Source organism: Toxorhynchites rutilus, chromosome 2 (assembly GCF_029784135.1).
Source record: "Toxorhynchites rutilus septentrionalis strain SRP chromosome 2, ASM2978413v1, whole genome shotgun sequence".
NCBI classification, from domain to species: Eukaryota; Metazoa; Arthropoda; class Insecta; order Diptera; family Culicidae; genus Toxorhynchites; species Toxorhynchites rutilus.
The window spans coordinates 64,053,150-64,071,152 of NC_073745.1; the positions used below are offsets into that span (position 1 = coordinate 64,053,150).

At 34.0% G+C, this 18,003-nt stretch overlaps 1 protein-coding gene and 1 pseudogene across 3 annotated transcripts in view; one reads left to right on the forward strand and one right to left on the reverse strand.

The window, feature by feature from the left end:
- LOC129769915 (heterogeneous nuclear ribonucleoprotein L) overlaps positions 1-18,003 on the reverse strand; it is a 638,502-nt gene that overhangs the window by 570,884 nt on the left and 49,615 nt on the right. The window lies entirely within an intron of this gene.
- LOC129772409 (U4 spliceosomal RNA) lies at positions 1,811-1,887 on the forward strand (annotated as a pseudogene).

Here is an 18,003-nt window from a genome sequence, read left to right on the forward strand (position 1 = left end):
ACCATTTAAAAAGTAATTAGTTATTTGAGAACTGCGGCAGTCTTGGATATGGATTTTTCATGATCTACTGTGTTCCACCAGTTGAGCACTTTCATTTGATAATATGGGTATGAGGTTATGAGAAAAATATATATGGCGCCATCTTGTGGTAGTGGCCATTTTGGATTTACATTTTTCATAAATAACTGTGTTCTACTAGTCAAGCCCTTTCATTTGATACCCACATTGAAGCGGTTCTGAGAAAATATGTAATCTGCCATTTTGTAGAGGCCTCCATCTTTGATTTACATTTTCCATAAATAACTGAGTTCCACTGGTCATGCCCTTTCATTCGATACCCATATTGATGGGGTTTTAGGAAAATCCATATTGATGGGATTTTTAGAAAATATGTAAATAATCCGCCATTTTGTAGCGGCCGCCATTTTGAATTTTCAAGATAATGGAATACGCAGTTTTATAATGACATCAAAAATATAGATGTATTCCAAATTTCAGATCAATCGGTCAACAGGAATGGGATTAAATTTCTATTAATGTGGTACAGCGCTACAGACAAAGTTACAAAGTCCCAAACATACAAACGGGTCAAGCTAGATAAAACTGTTTAATAAATAAGTGCAAATCATAATTATATTACGTTTACCGAGAGAAAAATAGTTTTTTTTTTTTTGACTCGATTGTCTGGAGGATTCGATTATCCGGAGTGGAAAAAAAATCAATACTCCGGATAATCGAGTCCGACCAGTATTTCAATGTTGGTGACAGTTGATTGGATATTATAAGTACAGTGGAGTAAAATCACGATTTATGAAGTTTCTAATTGAAAGAAATTGCCGCGAAATTGAAAAAGATTGGGTTTCAAAGAAAAAAATGTAGAGCAGTTAAAAAGCTTTAATTTCGCCGATGAAAACAATCAAATTTATTATTCTTCTTGAGATAAACTCCTTAACAAACCTTAAAAAACAACTTTTATATTTTTTAGATCCAAAATGTTGCTTCAATCTACAGTTGTTTCACAACTGTTTCCTTTATTAAATTATCTCATCTTTCAAATGAATCAGAATCAGCTTTGTCTATTTAACGTACATTTCGAAGTGGAGCCAGTTTGAGGCAAACAAAGCCCTAAACAAAAAAAGGTCAATAACTTCTTCAAAAATGAAAAATAAATGTATTTAAAACAAATGATTTTTTTTTCGATTCTATTATATACGGTGGAAACAAATTGGAGACTGTATAGAACAGAGTCTGTTCTGTATTCTGATTTCCTGTTTGAAATTTTAATTTTGCTTGATTTTTTTCATTTTATGTTTACATTTTATGTTTCTTTTTGTTCCATTTTTTTTTCATTTTTCCAGTTTTGACGTAGGACTACGTCTTTCATTTCTATACTGGAGTGTAAGTTCAAAATTTCGAAAACGAAAGCGTTACGCCGGAGAACGAGATTTTGAGCTTTAATAGCTCCAAAACAACTGAACGAAATGGTATGATATACACTTCATTCGAAAGATAATGTTTCTCTAACACAGACTTCAAAACCATGGAGCCAGGGGAAACTGGCATTGCAAAAAGGATGCAATCAGCGGGTACTCGTTTTGTTTTTTCGTTTTGCTAACACGGTCCACAAAAGCGGGTACAACTTCTACGTACCGTTTGATGATTAAGAAAAATGTTGATAACTATTTGCAGCGATAACCACTACCAAAATGCTTGAATTGACCTAAATTGAGGTTTGTTTGCAATTGAGTTCGTAAATTGTTTCATTCTTTCACTAGTTTAATCAAAAATTTAATCAACACGTACAAAAGATAGCTCTACGCAGCAGTGATATCGTACCCAATGAGGAACATCCGAGGTGCGATAATTGCTATTTGAAAAAACACAAATGATTACCAAGCCAACGGCAGTCCTACGACAACCTTGCGGTTATATCATAGGTACAAGCCATCCATAGTTTTTCCATTCTTCCACTGTTCCATTAAAAGTTTCAACCTTTGAATTTATAAATTTTGAAATTTATCAAATTCCTAAATTTTCATTTCTTAAAGGTTAACATTTTTAAATTTCTTTGTTTTTAAATTTTTGAATTTTCAATTCAATATGTTTTCCATTTTTTCTTATTTTTTTAATCCTTCAGTTTTTCCAACTTTTCAATTTTTATATTTTATTAACTTTTTTATCTTTTCCATATTTTCCATCTTTTCCATTTTCTCCATCTTTTATAACTTTACCTTTAATCTTTCAATTTTAATTTTTTTTAGTTCTTGAGTTTTTGATGTTCTTTTTCTGTTTTTCGAATTTTTGAAATTTTGAAATTTGTTATTCCTTCTATATTTATTTTTTTTTATTTATCTATTCTTGAATTCTGTTTTTTTTTTTAAGTTTTCATTTTTTTTTTAATTTTGAATTTTTTGGGTACTTTCTATTTTAAAATATAAAATTCATAAATCACACAATATTATTTTTTTTTATTTTTAGATATGTATTTTTTTAGTTTCAGTTAGTTAGTTTCTTAATTTTTTTTTCATTTTATTGAATTTTTAAATTTTTAAAACTTAAATACTTCAATTTTTCAGTTTTCCAACGTTTAAATTTTTCAAATTATCTGGTTTTACAGAGCTTCAATTTTCCAATTTGTTAATTTTTTCAGTTTTTAAAAATTAAAAATCATTAGACTTTTTGTTTTATTGAAAAAAAGAAGTTTTGAATTTTGAAATACTTTGGTTTTTTTTAAATAACTTTTTTTTTATTTTCCATTCTTTTGAATATTTGGCCGCTTCCATTTTTACAATTAATGCATTTTGAATTTGTCAATTTTAGAATTTTAACTTTAATTTTAAATTATCAAATTTCGAAGTTTTATAGATATTTAAATATTTTCATTTAAAATTTCCCATTTTTTCAGTTTTTAAAACATAGGTTCTTCAATTTTTGATTATCCTAATAATTTAATATTCCAGCCTTTTCTTTTTAAATTTTTCATTTTTGTTAATTGTTTAGTTTTCTAAATTTTATAAACAAATGTAAACTTTTATGATTTAAATTTTTAAATTACTAAATTGATTTCTTGTTTTATTTCAAATCATTTAAATTAAATTTCAAATTTTGTAGATATTGAATTTTTCCATCTATTTGTTTCCTAATTTAAATTTAATTTTTTTTTAATTTTTCAATGTTTTTTATGTGAATTTCTTAAAATAATGAAAAATCTTAAATCTTTGAATTTTCATTTTTCAGAATTTTGATTTTTTTTTTAATTGAAGAGCCCGCGATGCACTGAATCACGAAATATATTATAGGTATATTTTAATGTAGAGAGGTTTTTCAGGTCACCTTTTAAGTGGACCTCGGTGTCATCTGTCGTCCGGTGTTCGAGAATGTCACAAATTGAATGACGAAATTGATATTCGGCTTACCTTTTCAGGCGGGCCATGGATACCATCCGTCGTGAGTGTTTAAGAATGTGTAAATTTGAAGGGTCCACAACCTTATGAATCGTATATTCTATGTGAAATGAATAGGTGAAAAATAAAAATATTCATCTGCCCTTAAAATACATCGTTGGTCCGTTAGTCGAAATACATTCGATTTCATAATTCAGTTTCTTCGATTGGTTGAGAATCCGCGTTTACAGAATCACATCACTTACCACAGTGAATCCTAATTATTACCCCTTCCCACTAACAAACTATCCCTTCCATGATAAACGCTAGGGAACCACGCTACAGAGGCGACCCTTTTGGCCTTCGGGTGGCGAATATCATAGTGATAATTTGCCATAGCTGTTAATTTTGATATTATGTCAATTTTATCTTTTATAATTTTTTTAATATTATTCTAATATTTCACAATTTTTTGATATTTTACCATGTTTTTAAATTTTGTGATTATTTTATACTTAAAATTTTTCATATACAGGTCGGACTCGATTATATATAATCGCAATTTCACTTTCAACGTTAATTTTCGAATCCAATACATAATCGAATCACAAAAGGCTATTTTTCTATTAATGTTTGACATTCATACATTAATGAAAAAATTGTTCTCTTGAAATTCGATTATGTATAGGATTTGAAAAAAATTGTTGAAAAAAAATGGTCGACTATATATAATCGAGTTCGGCCTGTACAGTAAAACCTGTTTTTGTGCGATTTTTTTTTGCGATTTTCTTTTCTTGTGCGGTTTTTTTGTGCGACTTTTTTGTGCAGTGTATGAATTGAAGAAAATTTGATGAATTTATCGTCCATTTAGTTTTTTTCGATGGTTTATATGCATTTCAGTGCGAAAAAAGCATATTTGCGTCTCAATGAACTTCTGAAATCATTTTCCTCCTCTCATCAAATGCTCTAAGTTTTTCTAAGTATTTGCATGACACGATTTCTTACGACATGCAACTAAAAGCACAAAACAGCCACGCACAACTGGAAAGGCAATGTGTCCCATCGCAAAGCAGGGAAACAAAAGGAAATTGAACGGTAAATGGCGTGGATTTGAGTTATTTTCTTGGGGGAAAACTTTCTTTATGCGGTCCCCATCTACCGCACAAAAAAATTTTTGTTTCAAAATGTGTACCGAAAACGATATTTTAAAGCTACTGGTGAAGTTTTGCACGATTTTTTTATGCGACTTGTTTTGTGCGGTCCCTATCCCCCGCACAAAAAAAGGTTTGCCTGTATTCATTATGTATGAATGATATGTCATTCTTGATATTCTTCATATTATGTAATTTTTTTATATATTGTTATTTTATAATAGCTCGCCTAAACGACATTGAACGGAATAGTTCAAAGTCTCTCGAATACAGACAAAGAATAAGAGGATAGTTTACCTTTTTCAATATTTTAGTATTTGATTATTTTGATATTTTTTTCATATTTCAAATTTTGAAAATTTGAGAATTTCTTGTTTTCACATTGAGTTTTTAAAAGTTTGAAAATCAAGAAATAAAGATAATTTAGAAAATTAATGGAAAAAGGATTAACCGAAAATGTTATGATGCTCAAACCAAAAAAAAATTAAAGCTGTATTTTTTTTTGGCCTTTATGGTGCATTCTCTTTAATTGGGCTGAAAAGTCTTTTTTTTTTATTCATGTTCGGCAAGTGCCTTAAAAGAAGGATTAACATCTTATGTTCGATTTGGCCAAATTTCTATTGACAGCAAATGAATGGTATTCAAGTTAACTTTCAATATAATTTACACTAAACTGTACTTCAAATGCCTACTTTTAGGCGAAACATTGAAAAATGTAGATTCTGTCGTTTTTGTGGTGTCGATGCGAAAAGGAATCCTGACTCTTTTTTTTTTTTTTTGGGAAGCTTAGACTTTTTGGCATACTTTTTGTAAAAAGAAACATTTATTTCCAAATTGTGGGAATGTTGTAACAATTATAATTTTTTTTAATTCGGTGAATTTGACAAATTTCGAAAATTTTATAAATTTAGTAAATTTTCTAAATTTTGTTAATTTTTGTAAATTTATTTAAACTTTAAAAAAAATTGTAAACTTTGTAAATTTTATAAATTTTATAAACTTAGTGAATTTTTTAAACTTTGTAATTAATTTTGAAAATTTTCTAATTTTTGTTACAAATTTTAGCAAATTTTGTAAATTTTGTAAATTTTGTAAATTTTAAAGATTTCATAAAATAAAAAAAAATAAAAATTGGGAGACTCAGAAAAATTCGAAAATTTAAATATCTCAGAAATGTCTCTTACATCACATCATGAATGAGAATTACTCTCGACCTGAACAGAAATCACTACTGATGATCCGCACTTATGTTGAGTTACTTGACTTTATAGTGGATTTCAACAAAACCCTACACTTCCTCCCTGCCAACGAATCCCGCGAGTTCTAAAGTACGAGCAATAAGCGGCCACAGACGCAACGAACGGGGCCCCAGAAAACGTTCTTATAAAAACACATTCATGCGGCGGTTCAGCGATTGTAGGAAATGTTGTTTTCCCTTCTGGTACTCAACAAAACGCGTCGTCTGCCGCATCATGACTTCTCGCGATAAACGAAGAAGAAGAAGGTGAAGAAGAATGTTTTCCTCCCTGTTCATACAACGTATGAGGAGGGGACGAACGGATGACACCGCTTATTGCGGGGAGTGGAAAATTAAGAAGAATGAGCCTTAAAGCCAAGTGCAAAATAAATGGAGGCAGAAATTAGTATCTGTCAAAAACGAGCGCAGTCGAATCTCGGTCCCGCTCTGGCGCGAAAGTGATATGACGGTGCACCAATTGCATGCAAGGCGGAGGAGGGATAAAGATGGGTGTTGGGATGCCGAAGATGACGAATTGATGGAGGCGCAGTAAAATAATTCAAATTGAATCGCTTGACTGTTTTGTTTGTCTAACGATGAGGAACGCACGTCATCAACAGTTATTGTCTTGTTACACACGTTCAGTATTAATTGAGACGCTAAGCAGGTGTACGTGTGTATGTGTGTACAATACATTGTCACACATGATAAAACATCAATTGATTGTGGAGAATTGCTGTGAGGTTGTCGAATGTGACATACATTCGAGTTGCTTCTAAGGTGTAAGAAGACAAGGTTTCTTCTTCGCAATGGGTTAATCGGCGAATGAACCGATTGTGTGCGCTTGAGGCAATTGATTGTACGCAATTGAATCATAAAAGACGCTGATAAGGCTAGAATAACGCGATAAGATAGCGTCAGTGGAGCTTAAGGATGAGAATGTGCCTGCTCTCAGCGTAATACACACACTTCATCGGGGAATGTGTGTCGAGCCGATTAATAACACATCACGCTTGTTAGGGACGAAGCAAACATTGATTGTACGGAAATTGATGAACAGAAACCGATGTCATAATCAGTGTTATCTAATAATGACATAAACATTATGTATTTACAAGAAGTTTATCACGAATACTCTACCCAAGTTTCGTTACATATATAATGATCAATTTCGTAAAGTTATCCCCAGTATAGTAATCAAAGACGAATAGTCTTAGAAGATTCGCTTTGGTTTCGGAAACTCAAAAACAATTCTCCTAAAAGTAAAATGCTGTGGTGCAAATTGAAAAACTATTCTATAAAATCAATCTAAATACCTTTCGTTTGTTGTAACTATTCATATTTTTTAAAAAGTTCACTTGTTTACATCACAAATCGAAATTGGAAATTGAGAGATGTTATGGACCATATATGAATCAATCGGATATTACCCATTCGTCCTGAAGGGTTTGCAAAAAACGTGGAACCTAGTCCTCCCCAGGCTTTAGAAAGCCAGGGGTAGATAGAATACTCATAACCCTGTCTGCAATCATCAAATATTGTTTTTTTATTAATTCGTTTATTTTTTCAGGCTCAGTAACTTAAGTTTAAAGGAGTCGAATTCTTAAATATAATTTTAAAACGATATATATATAAACAATTTTCTTACATCTATGGTTAGTAAGGAGGAAAACCGATTACTCGCGGTGTACTCGAGTTTAGGAGGGTGACATATTTTTAGGAGAAGGATGGGGTATAAGGAAACTGTAACAATGTTAATGAACACTCAATTCTTAAATCTGTTCGTATATCTATAGTGTTTTTACATTTCAACTTATTCTACTATTTATAGCAAGGGGACGAATTACCCGCAAAGGAAGGAAGGAGGGTATAAGGACATAGGGACAATCACACACGAAGATCGATAGCTTTAAGGAAAACATATGTATGAGACATGTAATCAAGGTCTAACCGAGCCAACACATCTCTCACCGGTACATTGGGCTGTCTTCCTCGGGCCCGAAGGGAGTTTTCTAAATTCGATCTGGCGACCAGATACACCTCGCACGACCAAACAACGTGCTCGATGTCGCGATAACCTTGGCCACAAACACAGAGATTGCTGCTGGCAAGATTGAAACGAAAGAGTAGTGCATCTAACGAACAGTGATTGGACATGAGTCGGGAGAAGGTGCGAATAAAGTCCCGACTCAATTCCAGACTTTTGAACCACGGATTGAGGCTAACCTTAGGGATAATCGAGTGAAACCAACGGCCCAATTCATCTTCATTCCACTTGCGTTGCCAGTTAGTGATGGTATTTTTGCGGACTAAAGAATAAAATTCATTGAAGGCGATTTGACGCTGATAAATGTCGCCTTCAATTGCACCTACCTTTGCTAATGAGTCAGCCCTCTCATTACCCGGAATTGAGCAATGAGAAGGGACCCAGACAAAGGTAATGACATAACAGCGTCTGGATAAAGCACTCAAAATTTCTCGTATTCTCTCAAGGAAGTACGGCGAGTGCTTTTCCGGCCTCACTGAACGGATAGCTTCGACAGAGCTAAGACTATCCGTTACAATGTAATAGTGTTCAACAGGTCGTGAGGCGACGCTGTCCAGCGCCCAATGAATTGCTGCCAATTCAGCAATATACACTGAGCAAGGATTCTGAAGACTGTGTGAGGTGCTAAAAAATTCGTTGAACACTCCAAATCCTGTGGACTCATTTATAGTGGACCCATCAGTAAAGTACATATTATCACAATTGTTACCCCTATATTTTTCATCGAAGATCGTTGGAGCGATCCTCGATCGTTAGTAATCTGAATATCCATGGATATCTTGCTTCATGGATAGATCAAAATGCACAGAGGAATTGATGTAGTCAGGGAAACAAACACGGTTGGGAATATACGAAGAAGGATCAACCTGCATGGAGATGAATTCATGATATGAACTCATGAATCCGGAGTGAAAATTTAGCTCGATCAGCTGCTCAAAATTTCCGATCCCCAATGGGTTCATGACCTTACACCGGATGAAGAACCGAAGAGATAATATATTGAAGCGATCTTTTAGTGGGAGTAGGCCTGCCAAAACCTCGAGACTCATGGTATGCGTTGAGGGCATACATCCCAACGCGATACGGAGACAAAGATACGGAATTCGCTCGAGTTTAATGAGGTGTGTTTTGGCAGCTGATTGAAAACAGAAACTCCATCACTGAGAGAATAGTTGTTCGATACAACATTATAATATCTTCGGGATGGGCTCCCCACCAGGTGCCGGTAATTGTACGGAGAAAGTTTATTCTTTGTTGGCATTTTTTACTCAGATACCTAATATGGGCCCCCAAGTACATTTGGAGTCGAACCAGACCCCAAGATACTTGAATGACATAGCATGAGTGATCGGTTTACCGAAAAGTTGAAGCTTTGGTTTTGCTGGTCTATGCTTCCTAGAAAAAAAACACCATCTCTGTTTTCTCCGTGGAGAATTCGATCCCTAGCCCAATGGCCCAGGTTGAAAAATTGTTCAAAGTATCTTGTAAGGGTCCTTGCAGGTCGGATTCGTTTGATCCTACGACAGACACCACTCCATCATCTGCAAGTTGTCTTAGGCTGCAATTTTGTGTAAGGCAATTGTCGATGTCGCTTACATAGAAGTTGTACAAAAGGGGGCTTAAACATGAGCCCTGGGGGAGGCCTGTGTAAGAGAACCGACTTACTGCCGAATCTCCGTGAGAAAAGTTCAAATGTTTCTCACAAAGCAAGTTATATAACATATTATTCAATAGAGGCGGCAATTCAACAAGCGATGTTTCGCCACATCAGGGAGGTTTTTCAACAAGTTGAACTTAATTCTATCCGATCCCGGAGCAGAATTGTTACAAGAAAGGAGAGCAAGAGAGAATTCTACCATCGAAAACTCGGAATCAAGATCGCACCTATCTTGTGGTATACCTCGAACAATTTTTTGCACAGGTGCGGAATCAGGACAAACCTTCCGTGCAAAATTAAAAATCCATCGATGTGAATATTCCTCGCTTTCATTCGATGAAGAGCGATTTCTCATGTTTCGAGCCACTTTCCATAATTTTTTCATTGACGTTTCTCGTGATAAACCTCCCACGAAATTTCGCCAATAAGCAGGTTTTTTCCTTTGATCAAATTTTTGAACTGATTCTCAAGGGCTAAAACGTTTGAAATTTTTCAGGGGTTCCACGTTTCCGAAAAGCTTTAAATGCATTCGATTTATCCTGATAAAGCTTGGAACATTGGCTATCCCACCATGGATTGGGAAGCCTTCGACGAATAGTGGAGCCTGGGATGGGTTTAGTTTGAGCGCGAACCGCGCTGTCATAGATCAAACGAGAAATGAAGTTATACTCCTCCAATGGAGGCAAACCATCTCTGGAATTGATGGCTAGAGCAATCGTGTCCGCATATTTTTTCCAGTCAATGTGTCTTGTGAGGTCATATGCCATGTTTATAGATTCAGAAGAATTCGACCCAATGGTGATGGAAATTTTGATTGGCAAGTGATCACTACCGTTGGGGTCCTGGATTACATTCCACTTGCAATCTAACGATAGTGAATTCGAGCAAAGCGAGAGGTCAAGAGCACTTGGTTTAGCAGGAGGTTTAGGTACACGTGTTGTTTCCCCAGTGTTCAAAACGGTCATATTGAAGCTGTTACAAAGGTCATATATCAACAATGAACCATTGTCATCGTACTGTTCCCCCCAGGCAGTTCCGTGAGAGATGAAGTCTCCCAAGATCAATCGTGGCTCAGGATCAAATATTGTTCTACATAAGAAAAAATTTACTTACAATGTGATGATCTATTATTTTGGAAATATACAAATACTTTTGAGCACTCACCTGAAATGAAATATTAAAGAAAAGTTAGTAAAGAATGAATCATCTTATAAGCAGCTGCGCTCAGCGCAGCTAACTTATGACATCAGGTTTTTTTTAAATGTATATATAAACAACTCATGAATATCACAATCCAGCAATCGGTGTCTTCCTGCCCCACATTCCCCCCCTCCCCCCTCAAAAAGCCTGTGGGAAATACCCAATCTTTCAAAACTTTGCGCTATCCCGCAAAAAAATACAGACAGCCACTCGTCCGGAACTAACTTTTTCCTGCTCCGGTAAAACAACCTTGTTTTAATGCACTTTTTAGTGCATTACCTCTTCCGCCGGCTACAGGGAAAAGCACGAGCAACACATTGCAACGGTGGTCCCAGCCGAAAGCACAACACATATGGAAATCACATTTCCCCCAACGAGGATTCGAGGACTTTCATCTAGCTTTCGGAACCCAGCCCAAAAAAAAGTTTCCGCCGAGAAAACCGGGAGAAGGAAGCGCGCGCACGCAAGTGGAAGAAATTTTTGCTAATTTTATTTTCTTGTGTGCTGCTCTCTGTGCAGTCCTGCTTTTTTTTCTTTTTTTGCGAACCTCGTATCATTCTGCACTTTGGTAGAACTACATTTCGTCGGTTGCTTCGCAGACGAGAGAAAAACAAAAGTTAGTCTCAAGGGATCAAGGCTCAAAACTTTCTCTAAACAACATATGCATGGAAAAGGTAGCAAATTAGTGTGTGGGGGAAGAAGGGATGGAGGTGGGCGGGGAACATCCGGCCAACACTAGCAGCAGCAGCAAAACTCTAATCTAATATTCCGGATGTTGCGAAGGGACCTTTTTCGTGGATTTGTGTCATAATAATTATTCGACAGAGTTGTCGTCGTCTTCGTCGTCATCGTTAGCCTCGTTAGCGCGTCCAAAAGGGTTATATGGTGTAGGAGTAGTAGGGCGCAGTCATTTAGGTCTATAAAAGTTGTATGAGGTACGGGAAGTTGGAGTTGACCACGGCTCTCTAGTTGCTCTAGCTGGGTGGGTTGGGTACAAAGTTTTCGTTACGTCGACCCCAGCAGAGCATGGATGGGTTCCGTAGAATTCACTAATGAGGAAGCTTTTCACAGCGGTGGTTCGTCGTTTCCACATTCTATTCGCAATACAAACGTTGAACCGAATGTCAACAAGATTTGTTCCATCGGAGGGCGGTTGTGTGTTTATTTACTGCGGACTGTGGAGATACCCAATCTAGGCGATATATGTAATACAAGTTGTGAAACACAAACTTGCAACATGTGCCATGATCGAGGAAGTTACTAAATAAGCCATTTCGTTTCTATCCACTTTGTTCGAACAGAAAAAAAATCTTTGGATTCACTATGTAAAATAGAAATATAAAAAAAAAATTTCTTTGCGGTTTCTAATCTAGTAAAACTTTTTACGCATTTTTCTTAAAAATACTTTTTCCAAACTAGCGAGCACGAGTCCCACCAAACCGATTTATTTCAATATTTTCTTCTTTACGCATCTATCTATTACATAAACCAATAAAAAAAATTCAATTATTTTTTTTAAACTGAAACCGTCATAAAAAGATAAACTTGTAACCGCATAAAAACGTGCTAAAAACTTGTTTTTATTTTTTTTAAACTACCACTTTATAATTTTTTTATATCTTTTATTATTTTTAATTATAATATTTATCCCAATTTAAAAATGTTATTTTTTTTATAATTTTTATTCTATTTTTATTTATCAATTTTTAATTATTTTCAACTTTTTAAATATTTTTTTTCATTATAAGGTTGTTTAAATTCTTCAAGTATTTAAATTGTTAAATTCATGTTTTAAATTTTTGGAATTTTTGAATATTTGAAATTTAAAGTTTCGAATTTTGAAAAGTTTTGAATTTTGAAAACAATCAAAACAAAACAAAAGAAAAATTTTTGATATTTTGCCGTTTTTGTTTTTTTCCATTTTCGATCTTTTCCTTTGTGACATTTTGTTATTCTCGATAATTTGCTATTCCTGGTATTTTCCTATTTTTTTTTTATTATTTTATTATTTCACTAGCTGACTCGGCGAACATCGTCCAACCAACAATTGATATTTTCATATAAATAATTTCCAACACTCAAGTCCCCACAGAAATTATCTTTCTGTACGTGATCTATATTCGAGGTAGTTTCTTTTTAGGCATATAAACCTAATGTAGACTAAGACGCATCAAACCTGACACTGACTGTTGAAATTCGTTGCTACGTTCTCGAGTTAAATCGTGAGGAACGGACACCAAATCATTTGCTAAAAAATGACTTTTAAATTTTCCATCTCTCCGAATGGTTTCCATAACTTATTTGACATATAAACCTGACGCAGACTAAGACGCATCAAACCTGATACTGACTGTTCAAATCAAATCATCAAGTTTGCTAAAAAGTGACTTTGCAATTTTCCAACTTCCATACAAAATTGACTAAAAAAAAGATATTCAAATTTTCCAACATTTTTTCATAACTTTTTTGACATATAAACCTGACGCAGACTAAGACGCAACAATCCTGAGACTGACTTTTAAATCCGTTGCTCCGTTCTTGAACTAAATCTTGAGGAACGGACACCAAATCATTTTTATTTATTTAGATTTTAAAAATATTTTGTCATGTTTGTTTCCAGTTTTTGATAATTCACTATTTTTTATATTTTTTTCATTTTTGATATTTTGCCCTTTGTTGAAATATTTTTCATTTTAGATATTTGCCATTTTATCGTGTTTAATATTTTTACATTTTATTATGTTTTCCATTCTTGATGCTTTGATTTTTTTTATATTTTACAATTTTTGATGTTCTTTTTCATTTTTGATTACGTTTTATAATTTTTCATGTTCGATGTTTTTTCATATTTTTCTATTTTCGATATTTCGCTTTTTTAATATATTACCATTTTCGATAATTTACCGTTTCTGATATTTTTCCAGTTTTGGTATTGTGCAATTTTTGATATTTTGGCTCCAAATATGGTTTATTTCAAGAAAAAAACATAATATTTCAATGTTGAGATGGAAGTCTACTACAAGTATAGTGGAGTAAAATTTGTGATTTTTGAAAAATTCGATAAAAAGGCTCATCAGTTTATAACGATTTGCAGCGAAATTAGGAAAGATAGAAGTTGGGAGTCAAATAACAGATTGTAGAGCGGATAGAGAGCTTTAATTTGGTGTATAGAAATAATCAAGTTTATTATGGATTTTGGGATAAATAACACCGATAAACCACTAACTTTTATGTTTTTCTCTTCCAAGATGTGATTCAAATCCACTAATGTAGATTTTTGACAACTATATCATCAAACTCTCTTATCTTTCGAATGGAAGCAGAATCGTCATACGTAGTGTTTTAATGAAGTGAAACAAGTTTATGGTAAACAGACCCAGGTACAAAAAAAAATCAATAACTCAATGCAGATATTGGGCTTTTAAGCAACTTTGCATACTTGAAATATTTTAAAAACAATGCAAAGAAACAAAAAATTCTATCTCAAAAATTATTAAAATTAAAGTCTTACAAAATTTTAGTCAAAGAAAGAAATGTAGGAAATCATTTAAATTTTCATAGAAAAATATTTAGACAATTATTTTTTTAAATTTACACTAAAATTTCTTTTTTTCAAAAATCGAAATTCAATTTTCTCAAAAACGTATTGTTTTTAGTTTTCAAAAAAATTGTGTTAAAAGCCCATATAGCTATCAAAAAGTTGTCCATACATCGGAAGATGGGCACTTTTACAGGAAAAAAGTTTTTCTAAAAGCAACTTTTTCACGTTTTTTTTTTTGAAAAATGTTTTGTTTTGTCTAAAGTCAAGATAGCAATATATCTCTTATTGAAATCTATCTTATTAAATTTTATTAAAATATGAACTTTCGTCGAAGACGACATCTTTCTATCTTTTATAGTTTCTGGAATATGAATCATTTTTGTATGAAGACTCCTGAAAAACAAATGTTTTACTCGTAACATTTGTGTGTGCAAATTCTCGCGTTTGACATGCTCTTGACATGTTTCTAAATAGAAATAAGTTTGCAGAACATGTCAATCGCGATAATTTATACATAAAATGTTACGAGTTAGGAGGCGATCTGGCGTAGTGGTAACATCCATGCTTCTCACGCTGAAGGTCACGAGTACAATTCTCACTCCCGACATTCTTCCAAAAATGGAAGTAAAAGTGATGAACTCATTTGGCTGAGTTGAAAATCACTATAATACAGATAAAAAAAAGTTACGAGTTAAACATTTATAGTAATTTTGCGAGGAAACCATGAAAAAAGTTGTTGAAGTCAGAAAAACTTTTCCCTGTAAAAGTGCCCATCTTTCGATGTATGGGTGACTTGTTGGGAATTGTAAAAGCTTTTAATATCTATTTCTTTTGAAAAACATGTTTTCGAAAAAAAAATATTTTGAAAATATTTTTTTTAGTGAATTTTTCTTTTCAATCATTTGTTTGATATTTTTAATAAAAAAAATTTATATCGAGATTTTTTTAAAAATAAGTTAAAAAACACTCAAAGTAAAAAAATACACAAAATCTCTAGTTACAAAACAAAAGTTTAGTCAAAAAATAAAATGTAGATTTTTTTTCATGTTTTCATTAAAAAAAATCCGACAAATTTTTGGAAAAAAAAAATTATTTTTTTCATATTTTTTTTTGAAAACATTTTTTTTTAATTCCAAAGGAATAGATATGCATAGCCCATATAATTCCCAACAAGTCAGCCATACATTGAAAGATGGGCACTTTTACAGGGAACAAGTTTTTCTGACAATAACTTTTTCATGTTTTCTTTGAAAAATTGCTATTAAATTTTATTCGTAACATTTTTATGTGTAAATTATCAAGACTTACATGCTCTCTTATTAAGAAACAAGAACATGTCAAACGCGAGAATTTACACAAAAAAATGTTACGAGTAAAACATAATTTTGGAATTTGGAATTTACGCGGTTTTTTTAAAGCGAATTCCGAAAGGGCCTGGCCGGGTAAGGGAGTAAAAAGTGCCCCCAACCCAAATCACTAGCTGTATGGCAAATATTGTAAAAGATATTAAATAAGAAATTTTGTTTGGTTGTTGTTTAACATAGGATCTATATTGAAAAACGTACTTTTTCGTTTATTTCACGCCATCCTCAAAAGTTTCGAGATAAAAGTTTCAAAGAAATACCGAATGTGCATCTACGGTGTATCAAAAAAAAAATCATCAAAAATTTAAGTACTAAAAAAATATTGAAATTTTGAAAAAAAAATTTCGGATTTAGAAATTCAGTACTACTGTAATTCATATTTAAATGTGTTCCTAAGGCTTTTCTAGATATGTGTAATATTTTTCAGATTTTTTTCAGTGTTGCGCGGTACAAACAATTTTTTTATATATTTCCAAAGGGCCTGGGGGTACGGGAGTAAAAAGTGCCTCCAAATCAAATCACCAGCTGTATGGAAAATATTCTGTATGGTACTAAATATGAAATTTTGACAGTAGTACCATATATTTAAGTTCTTATATGGTGCAACATATTAGGCTGTCAAAAAAGTCCTGCGGTATTTCCGCGAGGTGTCGTTGTAAGCGCGTAGTTCTAGTTGTATTCATTGTATCGAGTCATACTATAGCTTGTTGGAAAGGTATTTTTGCGCGCTATAATATAGTCCTTGACAGTGTTTTGTTTGGTTAAGTCGTTCGTGAGTTATGGTGTCGCAAATATGGAGCTTAAGCTTAATAAAGAGAAAATCCGACATATTTTACAGTACTACTATGACAAAGGCAAAAATGCATCTCAAGCTGCCAATAAAATTTGTGCAGTTTATGGACCCGATACAGTTTCCATTTCCACCGCACAACGATGGTTTCAACGTTTTCGTTCTGGTGTAGAGGTCGTCGAAGATGCGCCACGCTTCGGAAGGCCTGTCGTCGAAAATTGCGACAAAATCGCTGAATTAGCCGAGAAAGACCGGCATAGTAGCAGCCGTAGCATCGGCCAAGACCTGGGGATAAGTCATCAAACCGTTATTAACCATTTTAAGAAGCTTGGATTCACAAAGAAGCTCGATGTATGGGTGCCACACACGTTGACGCAAAAAACACATCTTTGACCGTATCGACGCATGTGAATCGCTGCTGAATCGCAACAAAATCGACCCGTTTCTGAAGCGGATGGTGACTGGCGATGAAAAGTGGGTCACTTACGACAACGTGGAGCGCAAACGGTCGTGGTCGAAGCCCGCTGAAGCGGCTCAGACGGTGGCCAAGCCCTCATTAACGGCCAGGAAGGTTCTGCTGTGTGTTTGGTGGGATTGTCAAGGAATAATCTATTATGAGCTGCTTCCCTATGGCCAAACGCTCAATTCGGACCTGTACTGCCAACAACTGGACCGCTTGAAGGTAGCACTCATGAAGAAGAGGCCATCTTTGATAAACGGAGGCCGCATTGTCTTCCATCAGGACAACGCCAGGCCACACACTTCTTTGGTGACGCGCCAGAAGCTCCGGGAGCTCGGATGGGAGGTTCTTTTGCATCTGTCGTATAGTCCGGACCTTGCACCAAGTGACTACCACCTGTTTTTGTCCATGGCGAACGAGCTAGGTAGTCAGAAGTTAGCCACAAAAGAGGCCTGTGAAAATTGGCTATCCGAGTTTTTTGCCAATAAGGAAGCGAGCTTCTATAACAGGGGTATTATGAAGTTGGCATCTCGTTGGGAACAAATCATCGAACAAAACGGCGCATATTTGACTTAAAACAGATGATTGTAACTAATTTTATGAACAAATGAAAATTCAAAAAAAATACCGCAGGACTTTTTTGACAGCCTAATAGGATCTATGGTGAAAAATGCACCTTTTCGTTTTTTTCACGCCATTTTCAATAGCTTTGAGACATAATTAGGAAAAAAAATACTGAAAGTACGTCTTACTAAGGTGTATCGTTAATATCTTCAAACAATTTTTTCATGCGTAAAAAGTGACTCCAGTGCAAACAGGTTTAGTGTGCTAATTGATGTGACTTTTCACGAAATAACTTTGTTTTGCATCACTGATTAGTAGCTGAGAAAAAAAAAGAGAAACATATACCATGATTGTTGCATGCAAAAAAATCCGTGAATCAATAGTTTGAATATGGCTTGCATTATAAACTAATAATCCACTGTTTGTTACATTTTCTTTTGTTACAATTCATGATGCGGTTTGTACTGCAGCTTTTTGCGAAACCCATATAATATGACTTTGGCATGTGTTATTGTTGTCAATTCATTTTAAAATCAAAGAAAATATTGCAAGATCATGTAAAAGATGTCTACAAACTAAGTTTGATCTTTATTTAATAATTTATCCGCA